Below are 18,398 nucleotides of genomic sequence, written 5' to 3'. Positions count from 1 at the left end.
TAGACAATTCTAATAAAATGTTTTAAGGCTGAAATAAAACATTTTAAAAAAATGTTGAGGGAGGAAGGAAATGTGGAATGCCATGGAGATAATGTTTTATTACTTTACCTAAAATGTTTTATTTTGGCTGTGTGGAACGGGCCTTTGTCTAGACCAGGGGTAGGGAACCTGCGGCTCTCCAGATGTTCAGGAACTACAATTCCCATCAGCCTCTGCCAGCATGGCCAATTGGCCATGCTGGCAGAGGCTGATGGGAATTGTAGTTCCTGAACATCTGGAGAGCCGCAGGTTCCCTACCCCTGGTCTAGACCTAAAAAGCCTAACAGTGCTATATTGGTATGTGGCCGAAATCTAAATACAAGAGAGGATGTTAGGGTTGCCAACTCTTGAGTTGGAAAATTCTGGGAGATCTTGGGAGTGGAGTGTGGGAAAGGTTGTGTTTGGAGAGGGGAGGGACGTCACCTCAGCAGGGTATAATGCCATCGAGTCCATCCTGTAAAGCAGCCATTTGCTCCAGCAGACCTGATATCTGCAGGCTGAAGATCACTTGTAATTATAGCAGATCTCCAGGCCCTTATGGGTGTCCATGTGAGGGCAGAATGAAGTAGTCTGCCCACCTTTCTTACTGCGCCCTGGCCATCAGAGCTGCTCCTCTGTCTTTCAGTCACAGGCCAGTAAATATCCATGCCTCTTCTCCCATCCCATCCTTTCCCCGGGAATTTGGTTTCTCCATCATCCAGCTGTTTATTTTTCATTCCTTTTTGGTCCCTCATGCAGACACTACAACGTTCACGACTGTCTTGCCTTATATGACCTTAATAGGCCTTTGTGTTCTGCAGAGGCAAACCTGCTGGTAGTCCCCCACCCCTCAATGATGTGGCTAGCCTCTACCCGGGCCAGGGCTTTTATGGCCCTGGCCCCTGCCTGGTGGAACGCTCTTCCTCCATCTGTTAGGGCCCCGCGGGACCTTGGTGAGTTCCACGGGGCCTGTAAAACTGAGTTGTTCCACCAGGCTCTTGGGGAAGCCGGCCATGGATTGCCTGCCCCCTCCTGATGCCCGGTACAACACTTGTTTACCGTCTCCAGCACAGCCTTTGTATTATACTTTTACCATCTTGTTACTGCTGGCCCCCTCCCAGCCTTTGGATCAGACACCATAAATCACATTCAATTTATTTAAATTGAATTGAATTGAATTGAATTGAATTGAATTGATTGATTGATTGATTGATTGATTGATTGATTGATTGATTGATTGATTGATGTGGGTCAATGATGCTGCTGCTTGTGATTTTAAGGGATTTTAACATTTATATTTGTAATTTACAATTTGTGTTCAATTTATTCATAAATGACCTGGAAGTAGGGGTGGGTAGTGTGGTGGTCAAGTTTGCAGATGATACCAAATTATGTAGGGTGGTGAGAACCACAAAGGATTGCGAAGAGCTCCAAGCGGACCTTGATAAATTAGGTGAGTGGGCTAAGAAATGGCAAATGCAGTTCAATGTAGCAAAATGTAAAGTGATGCACATAGGGGCAAAAAATCCAAACTTCACATACACGCTACAGGGGTCAGTGCTATCAGTCACAGACCAGGAAAGGGATTTGGGCGTCTTAGTTGATAGTTCCATGGGAATGTCAACTCAATGCATGGCAGCTGTAAAAAAGGCAAACTCTATGCTGGGGATAATTAGGAAAGGAGTTGATAATAAAACTGCAAGGATTGTCATGCCCTTATATAAAGCAGTGGTGCGACTGCACTTGGAGTACTGTGTTCAGTTCTGGTCACCACATCTCAAAAAGGATGTCGAAGAGATAGAAAAAGTGCAGAGAAGGGCAATGAGGATGATTGAAGGATTGGAGCACCTTCCTTATGAGGAGAGGCTGCAGCGTTTGGGACTCTTTAGTTTGGAGAGGAGACGTCTGAGAGGGGATATGATTGAAGTCTATAAAATTATGCATGGGGTAGAAAATGTTGACAGAGAGAAATTTTTCCCTTTCTCACAATACTAGAACCAGGGGGCATTCATTGAAAATGCTGGGGGGAAGAATTAGGACTAATAAAAGGAAACACTTCTTCATGCAATGTGTGATTGGTGTTTGGAATATGCTGCCACAGGAGGTGGTGATGGCCACTAACCTGGATAGCTTTAAAAAGGGCTTGGACAGATTTATGGAGGAGAAGTCAATCTATGGCTACCAATCTTGATCCTCCTTGATCTCAGATTGCAAATGCCTTAGCAGACCAGGTGCTCGGGAGCAGCAGCAGCAGAAGGCCATTTCTTTCACATCCTGCATGTGAGCTCCCAAAGGCACCTGGTGGGCCACTGCGAGTAGCAGAATGCTGGACTAGATGGACTCTGGTCTGATCCAGCAGGCTAGTTCTTATGTTCTTACTGTTGTACTGTATTTGGATTTGTGGCTGTACTCTTGGGGATTGGGCCCCTTGGGGATTGGGCAGTCTATCAAATATAATAAATAATATATAATAAATAACAAATAAATAATATATAATAAATAACAAATATAATAAATAATAAATAACCTGTGTATATTTAAAAGTAAATAAATCCCAATGTATTCAGTGGTGCTTGCGGGGTGGGGAAGAGAAGAATGCAAAAGGCTGCACCCTTGCTGTTGTGTTTTCCTTGGCTCTGAGTTTGTTTTTTGCCCTTTCCATTTCCTCTTTCTCAGGCTTAGCTGAGTGTTCTACTTCGCTCCCCAATTTCTCTAGCAGGCCACAGCTGCACTACAGCTAGGGATTGTTTAAATGTCAGCGCAGTGCTTCTTTCTAAAATGAGAAGGGGCTCATGCTGGAAGTTATATTCCCTGCCATGGAAACCTGCTGCCCTTTCCTAATTTCTAGCAGAAAACCGGAGCTGCATTCTGTGGATACCTGTTGTTACTGTGCAGCAATTGCCAGGCCCTCTGAGTGAGGAGCTAGAAGGACGCGTCGCAAACCCACATTAAAAGATGTCATGATGTTGGCATGCCAGGACCATTTTGTGTCCTAACAACCTTTTTCTCCTAACAAGTGTTTTTCCCCGCCTTTCCTTTTGATATGATAATGGGGAAGATCTACATGTAGACTGCTCAGAGCTCATTGGAGGAAGATATAAAGGTGAGGAATACAAATGAATAAATAGTGTATAAATAGTGTATGGTGTAGAGCAATATATTTATATTTCTATGACCATCCACAACAAGAAGAGTTTGGATTTATAATCCCCCCCCCTTTCTCTCCTGTAAGGAGACACAAGGTGGCTTACAAGCTCCTTTCCCTTCCTCTCACCACAACAGACACCTTGTGATGTAGATGGCACAGAGAGAGTTCTGAATGAACTGTGACTAACCAAGGTCACCCAGGAGGCCTCATGTGTAGGAGCGAGGAAACAAATCCAGTTCAACAGATAAGAGTCTGCTGCTCATCTGGAGGAATGAGGAATCAAACCCAGTTCACCAGATCAGATTCCATCTGCTCTTAACCAATACACTATGCTACAGGAGTAATTTGTAGGGTTACCAGGTTCCAGGTGGAGCCTAGAGTTCTGAAGAATTATAACTTATCTTGACCACAGAACTCAGTTTCCCTGGAGGAAATGGAAGCTTTAAGGGTCAGATTCTATGACATCATAACCCTGCTTCCCTACCTGGGCACTGTAGTTTCCCATGTTGGAGTTGGCACACTTAGGCGTTTGAGACTGTACATTCTCCCTAGTTACATTAAATGACTTTAACTCCTGTAGTGCTTGAGAAATGTGTTGTCCCTGTTTGAGCCTTGGTTAATACCCACCTGATCTATAGATTCAGCTATAATTCTGCAGTTATTTATTGAGCAATCGTTTATTCTGCGATAAATCTGCCACAGAACTCCCTTTTGTTTATACGCAAGGAGAACTGTGGTAACCCCAATTACAAAGTGTTCTGCCACGGAGCTATTATTGCTTGCATTAAATTAAGAGGCATCGGATGCTAAATGTTAAAGAAATTAAAAAGAAAAGAACACTATTTCACAAGGAACAGCAGGTAATTCCCCATGAACCTATGCCATGCTGTTCAGGAACTAATGGGCGGGGGGAGGAGAGGGAGCGGGAGCAAAATTGTGCCTTCCAGGGGATTTCATAATGCTTTGCCTGAAGTCAGGACTTGACGGAAAAATGATGCAGCGAAGAGGTGGATAAAGCTTTAAGAACTCCAGCAGTTTCCCATGTTCAGGCTCTCTTCATAATAAATTAGAAATACCATGGTTGGACATTCTATTTTGGGAGATGCCAGAGAAGCAAAAGCCAGGAGGGGGGGAAAAAGAAAAATAAACAAACCAAAAGCCAACCCAGCTGGATTACAATTTCCTCACCATAAATTAGTATAATTGTAGTCCTTGAAAGGCAAGATCTCACAATGCCACACACTGTGCACTATTTGCAAAGAAAACAAAGCCGGCCAAGCCTGAAGCCGGCCCACTACCTCCCCTGATTGATAATTTCATTGGCTGTTGTACTTTTCAGCCTCACAGCTGCATTTTGGGAAGGCGCCCCCCCCCCCCCCATCGAAGTACACAGCAAAAGGACAAGGTATCTCAAGGTTTAAATGCTATCCATAGTCGACTTCTGCTATTCCAAATAAGCCTCTCTATCCAGATCTGCTCTTCTGCCATTGTCTATTGGTTTGAGGAGATCACGCTAAAACAGAATGCCTACTTATTAGGGTATTGCGCAAGGGTCATTACAAACCCCCAAATACATTATATTGTACCGTTTATTTATTTTATATATACAAATTTGCACCACACCTCATCTGGGCAGCTTACACAGATTGAAAACAATAAAAAACCACAATGAAACATCATATAACAATTAAAACAACAATAAAAGTAATGCTAAAATAACCTCAATCCCCACCTCCAGACCAGCAGCTGTAGAGGGGGTTCTATCTAAATGCCTGGGCAAAGAGGAAGGTCTTTGCCATGTCCCTAAATACATCAAAGGTAGGTTCATGATGGATCTCCAAGGGGAGACTATTCCAAAGCTTGAGGACAATCACAGAGAAAACCTTTCTGCATGCCCCTGCCCCCCACATCTCGGTGGAGGGAGGTAAGAACATAAGAACATAAGAACTAGCCTGCTGGATCAGACCAGAGTCCATCTAATCCAGCACTCTGCTACTCGCAGTGGCCCACCAGGTGCCTTTGGGAGCTCACATGCAGGATGTAAAAGCAATGGCCCTCTGCTGCTGCTGCTCCTGAGCACCTGGTCTGCTAAGGCATTTGCAATCTCAGATCAAGGAGGATCAAGATTGGTAGCCATAGATCGACTTCTCCTTCATAAATCTGTCCAAGCCCCTTTGAAAGCTATCCAGGTTAGTGGCCATTATCACATCCTGTGGCAGCATTTTCCAAACATCAATCACATGTTGTATGAAGAAATGTTTCCTTTTATTCTTCCCCCCAGAATTTTCAATGAATGCCCCCTGGTTCTAGTATTGTGAGAAAGAGAGAAAATTTTCTCTCTGTCAACATTTTCTACCCCATGCATAATTTTATAGACTTCAATCATATCCCCCCTCAGACGTCTCCTCTCCAAACAAAAGAGTCCCAAATGCTACAGCCTCTCCTCATAAGGAAGATGCTCCAATCCTTCAATCATCCTCGTTGCCCTTCTCTGTACTTTTTCTATCTCTTCGACATCCTTTTTGAGATGTGGTGACCAGAACTGTACTCCAAGTGCGGTCACACCACGGCTTTATATAAGGGCATGACAATCCTTGCAGTTTTATTATCAACTCATTTCCTAATTATCCCCAGCATAGAGTTTGCCTTTTTCACAGCTGCCATGCATTGAGTTGACATTCCCATGGAACTATCCACTAAGACGCCCAAATCCCTTTCCTGGTCTGTGACTGATAGCACTGACCCCTGTAGCGTGTATGTGAAGGTACCACCCTGTGACCTCAGGACCTAGACAGGCACAGGTGCTCCTTCAGGTAAGCAGGCCCCAAGGCATTTAAGGCTTTGTATGTCAACATCAACACTTGGTAGCATATGTCAACAACACATGTAGCCCATGAGAGGAGAAGGGCACATGCTGCTCATCCCACAAAAGCGGAAACCTGATTCTTTCCTAGACACAATAGAGGGCTGCCAGATGGTTGCAAGAAAATATGCTAGACTCACTTGGTAAACATTAGTTAATCAATACACACCCACCCACAGTAATGCCCTGTCCATTGAATAGGGACCATGTTTGCTGAGGAGTAAGCTTTAGTGAGCTCAATGGGGCTTACTCACGCCTATATGTGCATAGTCTCATAGCCTTAACTAGCAATAAAGCTCCTGCAGTCACCATAGCTGCACAAAAGATAATAGCGCAAGATCCGCTAGCTGCCCTCTGAGTGACTTGCTGACTTCAGATTCTCCAAGCTTTTTCCCGCTATGAGCCCCCAAGATCTCTTTTTAACTTTTCTTTAGAAGATTAATCCCTGCCATGTATCAGTACTGCCACAGACAGTTGGTACTAACATGGGAAGCAGATTGGTACTAGGCAGTGGTGGGATCCAAAAATTTTAGTAACAGGTTCCCATGGTGGTGGGATTCAAACAGTGGCTGGGCGGGGCACGACGGGGGGTGGGGTGGCCGGGCATTCCAGGGGCAGGGCATTAATAATTTCTCTGTTACTGTAAAAAAACTCTTACTGTAAAAAAAGTTCCTAATTTCCAGCTGGTATCTTTCTGTCCATAATTTAAACTCATTATAGCAAGTCCTATCGTCTACTGCCAACAGAAACAACTACTTCTCCTCTAATTGACTGCCTGTCAAACACTTAATACTTTCAAATACTTAATTTTGTTTCTAGAAATCAAAAGAAGGATACTTTCCTTAAACAAGGAACTTTACCATATTTCTAAAACATATTTCTAAAACAGGGAGAATTATCCTGTTTCTTACCTTCGCTAACCAGCCACATAGGAAACAACAGGACTTTATGATTTTTGGACCTAATGGGATTTCTAACGGAAAAGCAGACCCAATTAGTAACCCCCTCTTGGCACACACAAATAATTAGTAACCCACTCTTGGGAACTGGTGAGAACCTGCTGGATCCCACCTCTGGTACTAGGCTGTGAAAGTCTCTCCATTTCCAGCTTTATTTAGTCGAACCAACAGGATTTCTCGGAGAGCATCCTGCCTTGCTGCTGAGTTGTAAGTGTGTTTCTTTGGTTCTGGTTGAGATAGGGGAGGAGCTTTGTCAAGCCACGGGTGAAAGAAAGAGTACATGCACATAGCTTGGGTATAGCTGTTGAAGGCTTGCTTAATTAGAAAATATTGGGGATTTATATGTCCGGTATTTTCTCAGTTTATTTACCAGACAGAAATGGAAAATATTGGATTGTTCAGTTGACAACTGGACACCTTTAATCCCAAAATGCAAATTCCGTGGCTCAATGCTCTAAGTTGTCATTTTTACAGTGTATGGAATGCAGGTGTATCTTGGACCAAAGAACGAAACACTGCATGAGAAAGGTCACCCAAGATGGCCTTCTTGATATCTTGTTCCTGAATCATTTTTCTACATTTTTTTAAAAAATATATGTGAATGCCTGAAAATGTAGACTAAACAACTGTTTTAGGTATAATAATTTGTCCAGCGTTGCACTGCTCCAAAATAAACTCTCTCCTTCACAGCCTTGTCTGCCAGCGAAGAATAAACTACACTAGAAAACATAATTGTTGCCAGTTTTCAGGGTAACATTGGTTCTCCCTGAAAAATGTAATAGGTAATTAGCAAAATAATAAAAGGGTTGTAATGGTCTATAATCTCACTCTTGTCTTGGAATGGGAAATACCCAAGAGCTGGTGGGAAAAATAGACAAGCAACCAGACAGTGTTTGAATCTGGAGCAAAAAAAGTGGCAAATAGGAGCTAAGGCTTTTTAGCTCTCTCTCTCTCTCTCTCCTCTCTCTCTCGCTCTCTCTCTCTCTCTCCTCTCTCTCTCTCTCTCTCTCTCTGTGTGTGTGTGTGTGTGTGTGTGTGTGTGTGTGTGTGTGTGTGTGTGTGTGCGTGTGTGTGAAGTGCTGTCAAGACTTTTCTGACTATGGTGAACCACGAATTAATAATCTCCAAAGTATCCTGTTGTTAACAGCCTTACTCAAGTCTTGCAGACTGAAGGCTTACTTGATTGAGTCAATCCAGCTCATATGGTTCTTCCTCTTTTCCTGCTGCCTTCAACTTTTCCTAGTATTATTGTCTTTTCCAGTGACTCTTTCCTTCTCATTAGGTAACAAAAGTAAGATAGCCTCAGTTGAATCATTTTATCTTCTAGAGAGAGTTCAGGCTTCAGTGTTTGATCTAGAACTTTCTGTCTGTCTGCCTTTCTCATAGGCCGTTTCCGCACGGCCCTTTAATGGCACCCTGGGGACGGGATAAACGCTGTCCCCAGGGAGCCATTTGCACCAGCAGCGCCGACCTGACTGCGTTCCCCCTCCCCCAGGGCGGCGTCAGGCCACCCTGAAAAACAACCCTTTAAAGGGTTGTTTTTCCCCCGACAGCATGTTCCCGGCGGGAACACCGCCGGGAACACGCTGTTTCCCTTCCCCGTCCCACTCACCTTGTCCCCGTTGTCGGCCTGCTGGCCATCGAAGCCCCGCCCACGCTGTCCTCTGACCCCTGGAGGTCAGAGGGCAGCATGGGCGGGGCTTCGACGGCCAGCAGGCCAACGACGGGGACAAGGTGAGTGGGACAGGGAAGGGGGAAGAGGCGGCTCCATGCGGAGCCGCCTGCCGTCTGCCGGCCTCTCCAGAGGCCGCCCGCATGCTTGCATGCGAACGGCCTCCGCCTCCACGCCGGCAACATTCTTGCCTGCGTGGAGGCGCCTCGACAGCCATGCGGAAACAGCCATAGAGACTTACTGTGGGAAAGGAAGCTGTTGTCAGAGTAGCCCCATTGGGCTAAGGGAGGCTGTTTGTTTGAAGTTACCCCCCTTGTTTGCTGGCTAAGATTCTGACAGACGCTCAGTTCTGCTTACCACGTGGCCTTTTAGGTGGTCCACAATATTTTAAGCAAGAGTTTTCTTTAAAAAATTAAGAGGCAGCATGGGGACGACAGGGGTCTACACTGTCTCAGAATGGGATGCTCTACTATCTACTTCAAAAGTCTCTTTGTTTATTTCCTACCACCAGGCTCACATTCAGTTGCAGGACTAGCTCGAAAAAAGGGTGTCCTTTGTTATATTGAATGTGAGTCCTCGCCAAGCAACTTGGCCAAAGGAAACGTGCAGAAGAACACCAATCCATAAGAATATGGAATAAGGTTGGGGAAAGTGATGGTTAAGAGCATAGCCGTGAGTCATTCTGTGAGGATTACTGTGCTTTAGGTGGAGCCTGGACATCTGCCAGAATTAGAACAGATCTCCAACCTTCGGAGATCAGTTTCCCCTGGAAAAAATGGCTGCTTTGGATGGCTGCTAAGACTGAAAACTGGAGGAAAATTCATTCAGATTCCTTATGTGTCTGTTGTTAACAAACAAGCCTTGTTTGGTTTGGATTTTGTTCAGTTTAGTTATATATGGCCCTATTTACTCAGCACGCTGAGTAACCAGTGCTGCAGTAAGTGCTTTACTCAGAATGTAGCCAGATTATGTAATTGGTGCCGTTTCTGAGGACTCTGCACTCGCAAGTGAAAAACAACAACAAAGCTCTTGTGGCTTCTTACCCCCAGGATGAACCTAGAGTTTCAGCTGTACTTCGTAATAAATCATCTAATCATAGCCAGGTGAAACAGTTAGTCATATTTTTAGTCTCTTGTCTCTTTAGACAGTGAAATAACAGCTCAACTAAAAAGAAGAGTTGGGTTTTACCTAGTGTGACCAGATGTCCCGCTTTTGGCGGGACAGTCCCGCTTTTGACTAATTTGTCCCGCATCCCGTGGGGTTTTTTAAATGTCTCAATTTTTGGAAGGCTGCCTCACTGCCTTCTGGGGCACTCCCCTGTTTCCCGCCCTGTGACAGAAACGGGAGCGCCCCAGAAGGCAGTGCAGCAGCTCGGGAGGCTGCCACACTGCCTTCTGGGGCGCTCGCCTGTGACAGGGCGGGAAACAGGGGAGCTTTCCAGAAGGCAGTGCGCTCCTGCGTACTCACCCCCCCAATGGTGTCCCGCTTTAAAAAGGTGAAAATCTTAGTTTTACCTCATTTGTTCAGAACTGTAAGGAGTCTCAAAACGGCTTACAATCATCTTCCTCCTCTCCCCACAACAGACACCTACTTGTGAGGTTGGCGGGACTGAGAGAGTTCTGAGAGAACTGTGATGGAACCAAGATAACCCAGCAGGCTTCACATGGAGGAGTGTGGAAACAAACCTAGTTTGCCAGCTTAGAGTCCGCTGCTCTTAATCACTACACCACACTGGTTTAATTACTGCACCACTAGAAGATACATGTGACCAAATAACATGTAACATCAGGGAACCAAGGATGCTGTGAAGCCAGATTAGGCTCATAAGCACATGATGGGGAAAGGAGGGACATCATCCTTTGTCGGTTTCCCAAGCTAAGATGGCCACCAGGGGCCTGGTTACCCCATGCTGGTACACCACGTGGAGCTCCACAGTGCAGCAAACAGGCTTCCCTATGGCCATCTTGACTCCAGAAAATGGCACAGGAAGAAATCTGAAGCACCTCTTTCTCCTGAACTGTGCTCACTAGCTGAATCCTGCCCTGCAGCACATGGGAACATTAATTCTCTGATGTTCCATGATGTGACACAGATAGGATCAAGGACCCATCTTGTGTCACAAGTATCATCTAATTGAGCCCTGTGGCTTGGTGGAAATGGATCACTAACCTGCCCCTCCAAGAACTGGAACAGTACATGTTCTGTTTGTACACCAGCTACACATCTAAAAGAGGTAAAGAGCTGACAAAAATTTATATACCTCCCCAACTTTACTAATGGGCCATTTATAGGGTACTAATTCTTGTTGGTCGTTAATCTCAACAGCACATCCTGCCTACTGTGTTAATCCTCATGATGGCAGAGTGCAATTGTATCCTCTTTGTCTTTTTTTTTAACTAGGCTAAAGAAGCCCAGCTCTTCCAGCCTCTCATTAGACAGGTTCTCCGTCCCTAATGGAATAAGTGCATGCATTAAACAAAGAGGCTCAGATTAGCAACACATCCGATCAGTACTTGTTCAACATCTGACATCTTCCTTCAGAATGCCCATTAGGTACTACGTGATACCTCGGGGGGGGGGGGGTACTCCACCCGGCACCAGAAGAAAAAAAATCCTTGCTGAAAGTTCCTCTTGCTATAGTTTTACTCACTGCCACTATTGTTTGATGAAGGGGACAATTTGTTCTAGTCTTAAGAAAATCTTCTGTTTGGGTCTCTTTAACTAGGATTGGGAGATAGATATAAAGGTGAAATACAGTTGTCTCTTGAACATCACAGGGTTAGGGGCACAGCACCCCCTATGGTCTGAAAAACCATGTAAGACTCAAGACGTGAAGATCACTGTGAGATCATCACAAGATGTTACAGGAGAGATTGCCTTAAACACTCTTTGAACCACAGTTCTTTTACTACAAATTTAATTTTAAGAAAAAAGTTGTGTAGCTGTTCATTTATTTTATGAATCAGTTATGTCATTAAAACTCCCATTTACAGTACTTTCTCAGGCTCATCCATGATATACTGAAACTGTGATTGGGAAGGTTGGGATGCGGGAGGGGCAACTTGAGACAGAGCTTGAGACAGGAGCGAGTCTCTGCAACTTCCTTCTGTTCTTCTGGTATTATATATTTCTCCTTCCTTGGAAAGGATTAATTCACATTTTCCTAAAAAAAATGCTTGAATCTTATACGGCATCAGACTTGACTGCCCCTGACTCAAAATCTATCGCAGCTCCTACACTGTGCTTTGGTTTTCAATGCTGGCACATCCCATGATGGATGAGAAAGGGCTCGGCAGCATGACTGTCCCCCACTAAAGCACTGACTGGTCTCAGCAGTCTGTAATGCTGCCCAGTTCCAAGATACTCCCTTCACCAAGAACTATCCAGGGTATCCCCATGAAACCCCTAAAGGGTAAAGGTTGTCCACTGTGCAAGCACTGGGTTCATGTGACTGTAGGCAGTGGTGGGATCCAAAAATTTTAGTAACAGGTTCCCATGGTGGTGGGATTCAAACTGTGACGTAGCGCCAATGGGGCTGGGCGGGGTACGACGGGGCGTGGCCGGGCATTCCGGGGGTGGGGCATTCCTGGGTGGGACTGTGGCAAGGACGCAGCTGCTGCGCCAGTCCTTGGGCGGGAAACAAATGCACGCAGGCACAGGCAATCCTGCTAGATTGCTTCAAGTTCTGCACGCTACTGCTGAGAGGAGGGGCGTAACTAAGGCAAAAATCACGTGGCAAAATCACCAATTAGTAACCCCCTCTCGGCACACACAAATAATTAGTAACCTACTCTCGGGAACCTTTGAGAACCTCTGACTGTAGGTAACTGAAGAATGCTACCACATTAAAACAGTAGCTACAAGTGTAATTGAATGAACCTGGAGAGAGATGGTCACGGACTTCGTCTGAGCAATGTGGGTGGGGGCTCATCATGAAGTGAACTTTGGGTAGTCATATGTAAAAATAAACTTCCGGGTATGTTCTATTCAGTAAAGCAAACTTGATCAACTACATGTGTTTTCACATACATACATCACATTTATTGTGATTAAGGTGCAAAGATTTCATTTGAACACACTGTCAATCTCAGATATCTCAGATATCTAACTGGTGCATTTTTAAAAAAAGCAATTACAGCTTTCTGAGTCCACATAAGTAAACGAGGTTAGAAGGGTACAATCCAACTTTATATTTTATTTTCTCATTTTTAGTTGAAACCCAAATACTTTCTCATATTCCTTAATCATATTCCAGTAATTCTTGTGTGCAGATGCATTAAGATGGATCTAATATCATCAATTTATACAGAAAGATTTAAAAACTCTTTTGATACAATCTTAACTCATCAGATGGATATGGGCAGTTTTTATGGCTATTCCTATAATAAGATTATGTCATAGAGCACCAGGGCAGAGGGAGGAGAGATGCCCCTTTCACTCCCCATTATTAAAAAGTGAATATCTAGGATAAATATTTTCTGCATAAGCTTTAGCTTCTTGGGTTTCTTTTGAAATTCCACTCATTTTACAAGCATATATTCCCAGGTCTAATGTTTTCTTAAATAAAGAAGATATCTCTGTTTCAAGTCTGTATTTCTTTTATAAGGACAGTACATCTATTTTCTTTTATTACCCTACATTTTGATAGTTTCATGGAGCTGCTGTATACCTAATAATGGAGCTTACCTCCCAGCTATACCTGTTGGACTATGATCTGTCAACTTGGGGACAGGATTCATAGCACAGCAACTGCATACTAAATTGAACGTCTAAACGTTTTAATATTTTAAGAGCAAGATCTTGGGTGTTTGTAAAAAGGAGCAGGAAAGAGCCATTGCCCGCTTGCTTTGTGTGCTGTCAATTCAAAAAGTCCCAAGTTCAAGTCCTTGGCTCTCCAGATAATAGAGTTTTCAAAACATTGAAATGCTCTAAAAAGGTGTTTAGAGTTGTAGGGGAATGTGCAATTCAAGGGGTATTTCGCATTCTTTACGACTACGTTTTTGTTGTTGTTTGCATGCACGCCAGTTCCAAGATTCTTTACCCTCAGAGAAAATTCACGTCATTTTCCATGGTAACCATTCTCAGGGTTAAAACCTTCCTGTATAACTAAATGATGTATTTATTGTCCCATTTGAACGGATACCTACACTTTCAAAAGGTAGAGGGCGTCTTTCAAGGCCAGGTATTGACAATTCTAGTTGTTTCTCCACAATCTTTATTCTAATAACATTATCCCAATCGGTAATTTAATTTGATTATATCTAAGGATATGCTTGGGAAGCAGCATGGTATATAGTCTGATCTCATCAGATGTCGGAAGCAAAGAAGGGTCAGTTCCTGGGAGGGAGACCACCAAAGAAGACTTTGCAGAGGAAGGCAACAGCAAGTCACCTCTGTTTTTTACTTGCCTTGAAAGCCTCCTGTTGGGGTTGCTGTGAGTCAGGTGCGAATTTACGGTACTTTAAATACACAGAAACAGGCATTCTTGTTATCAGAACTCTAAGCTACAGAGCAGAGGAATGAACCATCTGAGAAAGACCTGGATTGAGCATCTGACTGCCCCTCCCCTTCAAACCTGGGAGGCACAAAGAGTGAAAGAAACTGGAAACAACTGAGCAATGATAAAGGCCAGGGCTGAGTGTCTGTCCCTCTCCCTTTTGCAGGGACTACATTGACCAGAGAGTGGAAGAAACTGATTAAGACCCACACCTTTAAGGCCCCTTCTGCACAAACAGAATAATGCACATTCAATCCACTTTCACAGTTTGACCTCACAGTATATATACTCCACTTGCTTTCCATTCCTACTATCAGATCCTCTGAAGAAGCCAGCCACAGATGCAGGCGAAACATCAGGAGAGAATGCTGCTAAAACACGACCATACAGCCCGGAAACCACACAGTACCCCACTTTCACAATTGTTTGAAAGTAGATTTTGCTATTCTGCACAGTAAAATCCAGCTTCAAAATGCATTGAAAGTGGATTGAAAGTGCATTGTTCTGCATGTGCAGGACGGGCCTGAGTGTCTTCCTTTCCCCCTTTTGCGGGGACCGAGTCTGGCATTGGCCAGGAGTACGATGGGAGTGGGGGTGGGGTGGGAATGGGAGCATCGAAGCAAAACCAGGGCTGAATGTTTGCTTCTCCCTTTTGGAGGTATTTCTTGTCTGGGATTGGCCAGAACCAGGGAGAATGGTAACAACTGAGAACATCTGTGCCACTAAGACCATGGCTTGGACTTGCACAAAGACATACCGGTAGAACTGGGAGAAAAGACAAAGGGTATTTCGTCTGTGGCCATGTGTGAGACTTGCCAGCAGACTTAGCATCAGTCAGAGTCACCAGTTTTGAAATTGTGTTAGGTGTAAACTATGGGATTGTATGTTCTTGATAAAGCTGCTTTTCCATTTTTAAGCTTCTTTGGGTCTTTAGTGTATGTGGGGGTGGGGAATAGGGCACAATATGTAAATAATTAAATACGGAAATTCATGAAAAAGCTGGTTCCTTCCTTCTAATTCATATTTTTAGTTGTTCAGAAAAACCTGAAAAGATGGTTCTATGGCCTTCAGGGTCCAAATCCAAAAGAAATGATATAGTTTTTGATGGCATTGTTTTAAGGAATTCAGCTGTAGCTTGAGTGAGGCAATAAGGCATGCTGGCATAAGGTGGGTTTAAAAAAAATCGAAGCATATTCTCACATGGCCTGTACCCTCAACTTGCTAGAACTATTTATTTATGTATTTACATTATTTATAGTCTTCCTTTTTCACAAGGACACAAGGCAGATTGCAAATAACAAATTAGTGCAATCAACAAAACAGGGCATTCAATATGCAATGTATTCAGGTTGTAGAAGTCTGGAACCACCAGAAAGAACTGAAGCTTAGCATGCGGACACACATGACCTGTTAAGAGGTACAAAAATTATATGATAGGATCATGCTTACAGCAGTATGGAACACGTTCCCTAATCATTTATCCAAGCAAGTTTGAGAACCATTTTGCACAGGGCAACTCTGTTAGCTGCATAGAAAAGCTCTCTTGAATAATTCAGTTCTTTTGGCACAGTTTGCCAAAAGCTGGGAGAATGGGAGCTTTCGTGACTTCCTCAGACTGGCCATTCCATGAGGTGGGAGCCACAGTGGTGAAAGCCCATATAAATGGTTGATTTTGCCTATTTTCAGGTTGGCACACCTAGAAGCCCATGCTGACATCACCCAAATTGCCATGGCTTATTTAGCTGCTACAAAACATTAAGATTCTTGATGAATCACTTGTTTTAAAGCAATGAAACAGATATGGCTCCTAATGTTACATTCTTGTTTTATTTACATTGCACACATTGAATAAACATGCAGAAGACTATGGCTCATTCCGCACATGAAGAATAATGCACTTTCAAACTTCTTTCAATGCTCTTTGAAGCTGTGCAGAATGGCAAAATCCACTTGCAAACAGTTGTGAAAGTGGTTTGAAAATGCATTATTTTGCGTGTGCGGAAGGAGTCAGACTGTACTCTTAGTCAAATGGGTCTCTCTTTTCTTTTTTTTGCTTTAAGGGCGCCACCTCCCCTAGCTGAGCAGTCTTCTTGTTACCGATCTAATAATCCAGATGTTTTTAGCAATGCCTCACCTGCTTTTGCTTATTGAGTTTACACCATCAGGTTATTTAACGTCAGTCTTATTAACAATGATCAGAGCATTTGGTGAGTCTTCCCTAACCCTGCTAGCAGCTACTATTGATATAAAGCCCAGGTGGAAACTCACACAAGTCACAATCCTACATACAAGTTCTGTATGGAATCCACGCATTGCATCTGAAGAAGTGAGCCATATCATCTACAGATACATATATCAGCATACTGTTTTCTTAACATCCTTCTAAGGCCATAGATATAATTGAATTAGAAAGGTGTATGACTGTTTAGGATAGCCACAAGTCTTCTGTTTATTTTTACTGCAACAAACTATTACAGCTACTCCCCTGAAACTAGATGTCTGGCACCACATGGGAAATATTGATTCTGCAGCTCTCCCCACCCCCTTTAGAATTGCCTTCCTTGAAATTCAGACATAGCTGGAATAGAAAGATGGAATACCATAGCTGTCATATGGCTCAAGGCCTTTTTTGCCTTTTTATGTAGATACTTTGGTTGGATTTGGTTGGATTCTAGATACTTCAGGAACTTGATGCAGCTGTTCAGCTGTGAAGGAAATGAACACTGCCTCTCCTTCTTGCCATTTCCTCATTTCTGAAATGTCACACGAAAAATGAATTCCATGACAAGATTCTGGATCAGATGGAATCCTGATTGGGTTAATCTCTGGGGACCATGGGGATATTCCAGGGGTCTGCAACCTGCGGCTCTCCAGATGTTCATGGACTATAATTCCCATCAGCCCCTGCCTGGAATATTCTTACCTGGCACAAGGTTGAGATGACTATTCTTCAGAGTTGATGCTAGTATTTAACACTGCTTTAAGAACTTCAGAGTGTTTTAATCTGGACCACTCATTGACCTAGATGGCTCACCCAATCTTATCAGATCTCAGAAGCTAAGCAGGGTTCGTCTTGGTTAATACTGATGGAGAACCCACTTAGGAAATCCAGGGTAGCTACACATAATCAAGCAATGGTAAATGGGCTCTGTTCATCTCTTGACTTGAAAGCCCTACAAGGTCACAATAATTTGACTGTGACCTGATAGCCCTCTCCACTACTAATCTAGATTACACTGGAAGGTGGTATGCAGAAAAGCAAATAAAATGGTTTTTAAAGGATACATTCAGAAAGAGTCCTTAATAGCATTAAAGCATTTTCAAAGACTTTTCCTGTTTTAGGGTGAATGAATCCTTGGAGTACTGGAAAAACCTCATCGTAATCATCACAGCAGATAAAGGATTTCCCTTCAGAAGGTTTCAAGGTTATCGTTAATGGGTTGTTTCAAGTCCTCAAGACCTTGGAGCACCATCCCCAGTGTTTCTAGTAAGAGTTTCATTAGCATTTTGAGGCTTCTCACTAACACAGTGGTCTTGAAATTTTATAGATACCATCTAAATTTCTGAGAGACGACTGATATTTTTTCTCTCACCCGGACATGAAGGCTTCAACCAATGCTACACCTGAGAACAGAAGATGGTTTAGCAACTGAAAAAAAAAATACCAACTGCATTCCTATATTCAGAGCCAAACTCAATCCTACCTGAAAGCTGGACATTCATATCCTTATCAGATTCCTCTTTCTTAGAAAGGAACACTCCCACTGAAGAAACCCATTTTGGTCGGAATTAAAAGGAAAGGGAAGGACCTTGCCCCCCCCCCCCCTTAGCTAAAGTGGACTGAACAAGATGGAAGTTGTAAATAACCAGATTATCTATAGAACCTCACAGCACTATCTGTAATAAGTAAAAAAAATTCAAGGGGTTTTTAAGGCAAGAGAGGGAGGGGGGCCTGGCATCTGGACATCACCCACCCACCCTAGCAGAGGGAGAAAGAAGGGAGAGGTGGCATGCAAGGGAAGAAGGAGGGAGGGAGGGAGGGAGGGGTGGCATACAAGGGAGGGGAGGGCCGGGGCTCGGCATCAGGACATGACCCACCCACCCCAGCAGAGGGAGAGGGAAGAGAGGGGAGGCATGCAAGGGAAGAAGGAGGGAGGGAGGGAGACCGTGAGGGGTGGCATGCAAGGGAGTACAGGGAGTGAGAGGTGGCATGCAACGGAGGGGAGGGAACCTCTCTGTCT

Source organism: Sphaerodactylus townsendi, linkage group LG03 (assembly GCF_021028975.2).
Source record: "Sphaerodactylus townsendi isolate TG3544 linkage group LG03, MPM_Stown_v2.3, whole genome shotgun sequence".
Classification (NCBI taxonomy): Eukaryota; Metazoa; Chordata; class Lepidosauria; order Squamata; family Sphaerodactylidae; genus Sphaerodactylus; species Sphaerodactylus townsendi.
This window is presented reverse-complemented; position numbering follows the sequence as displayed.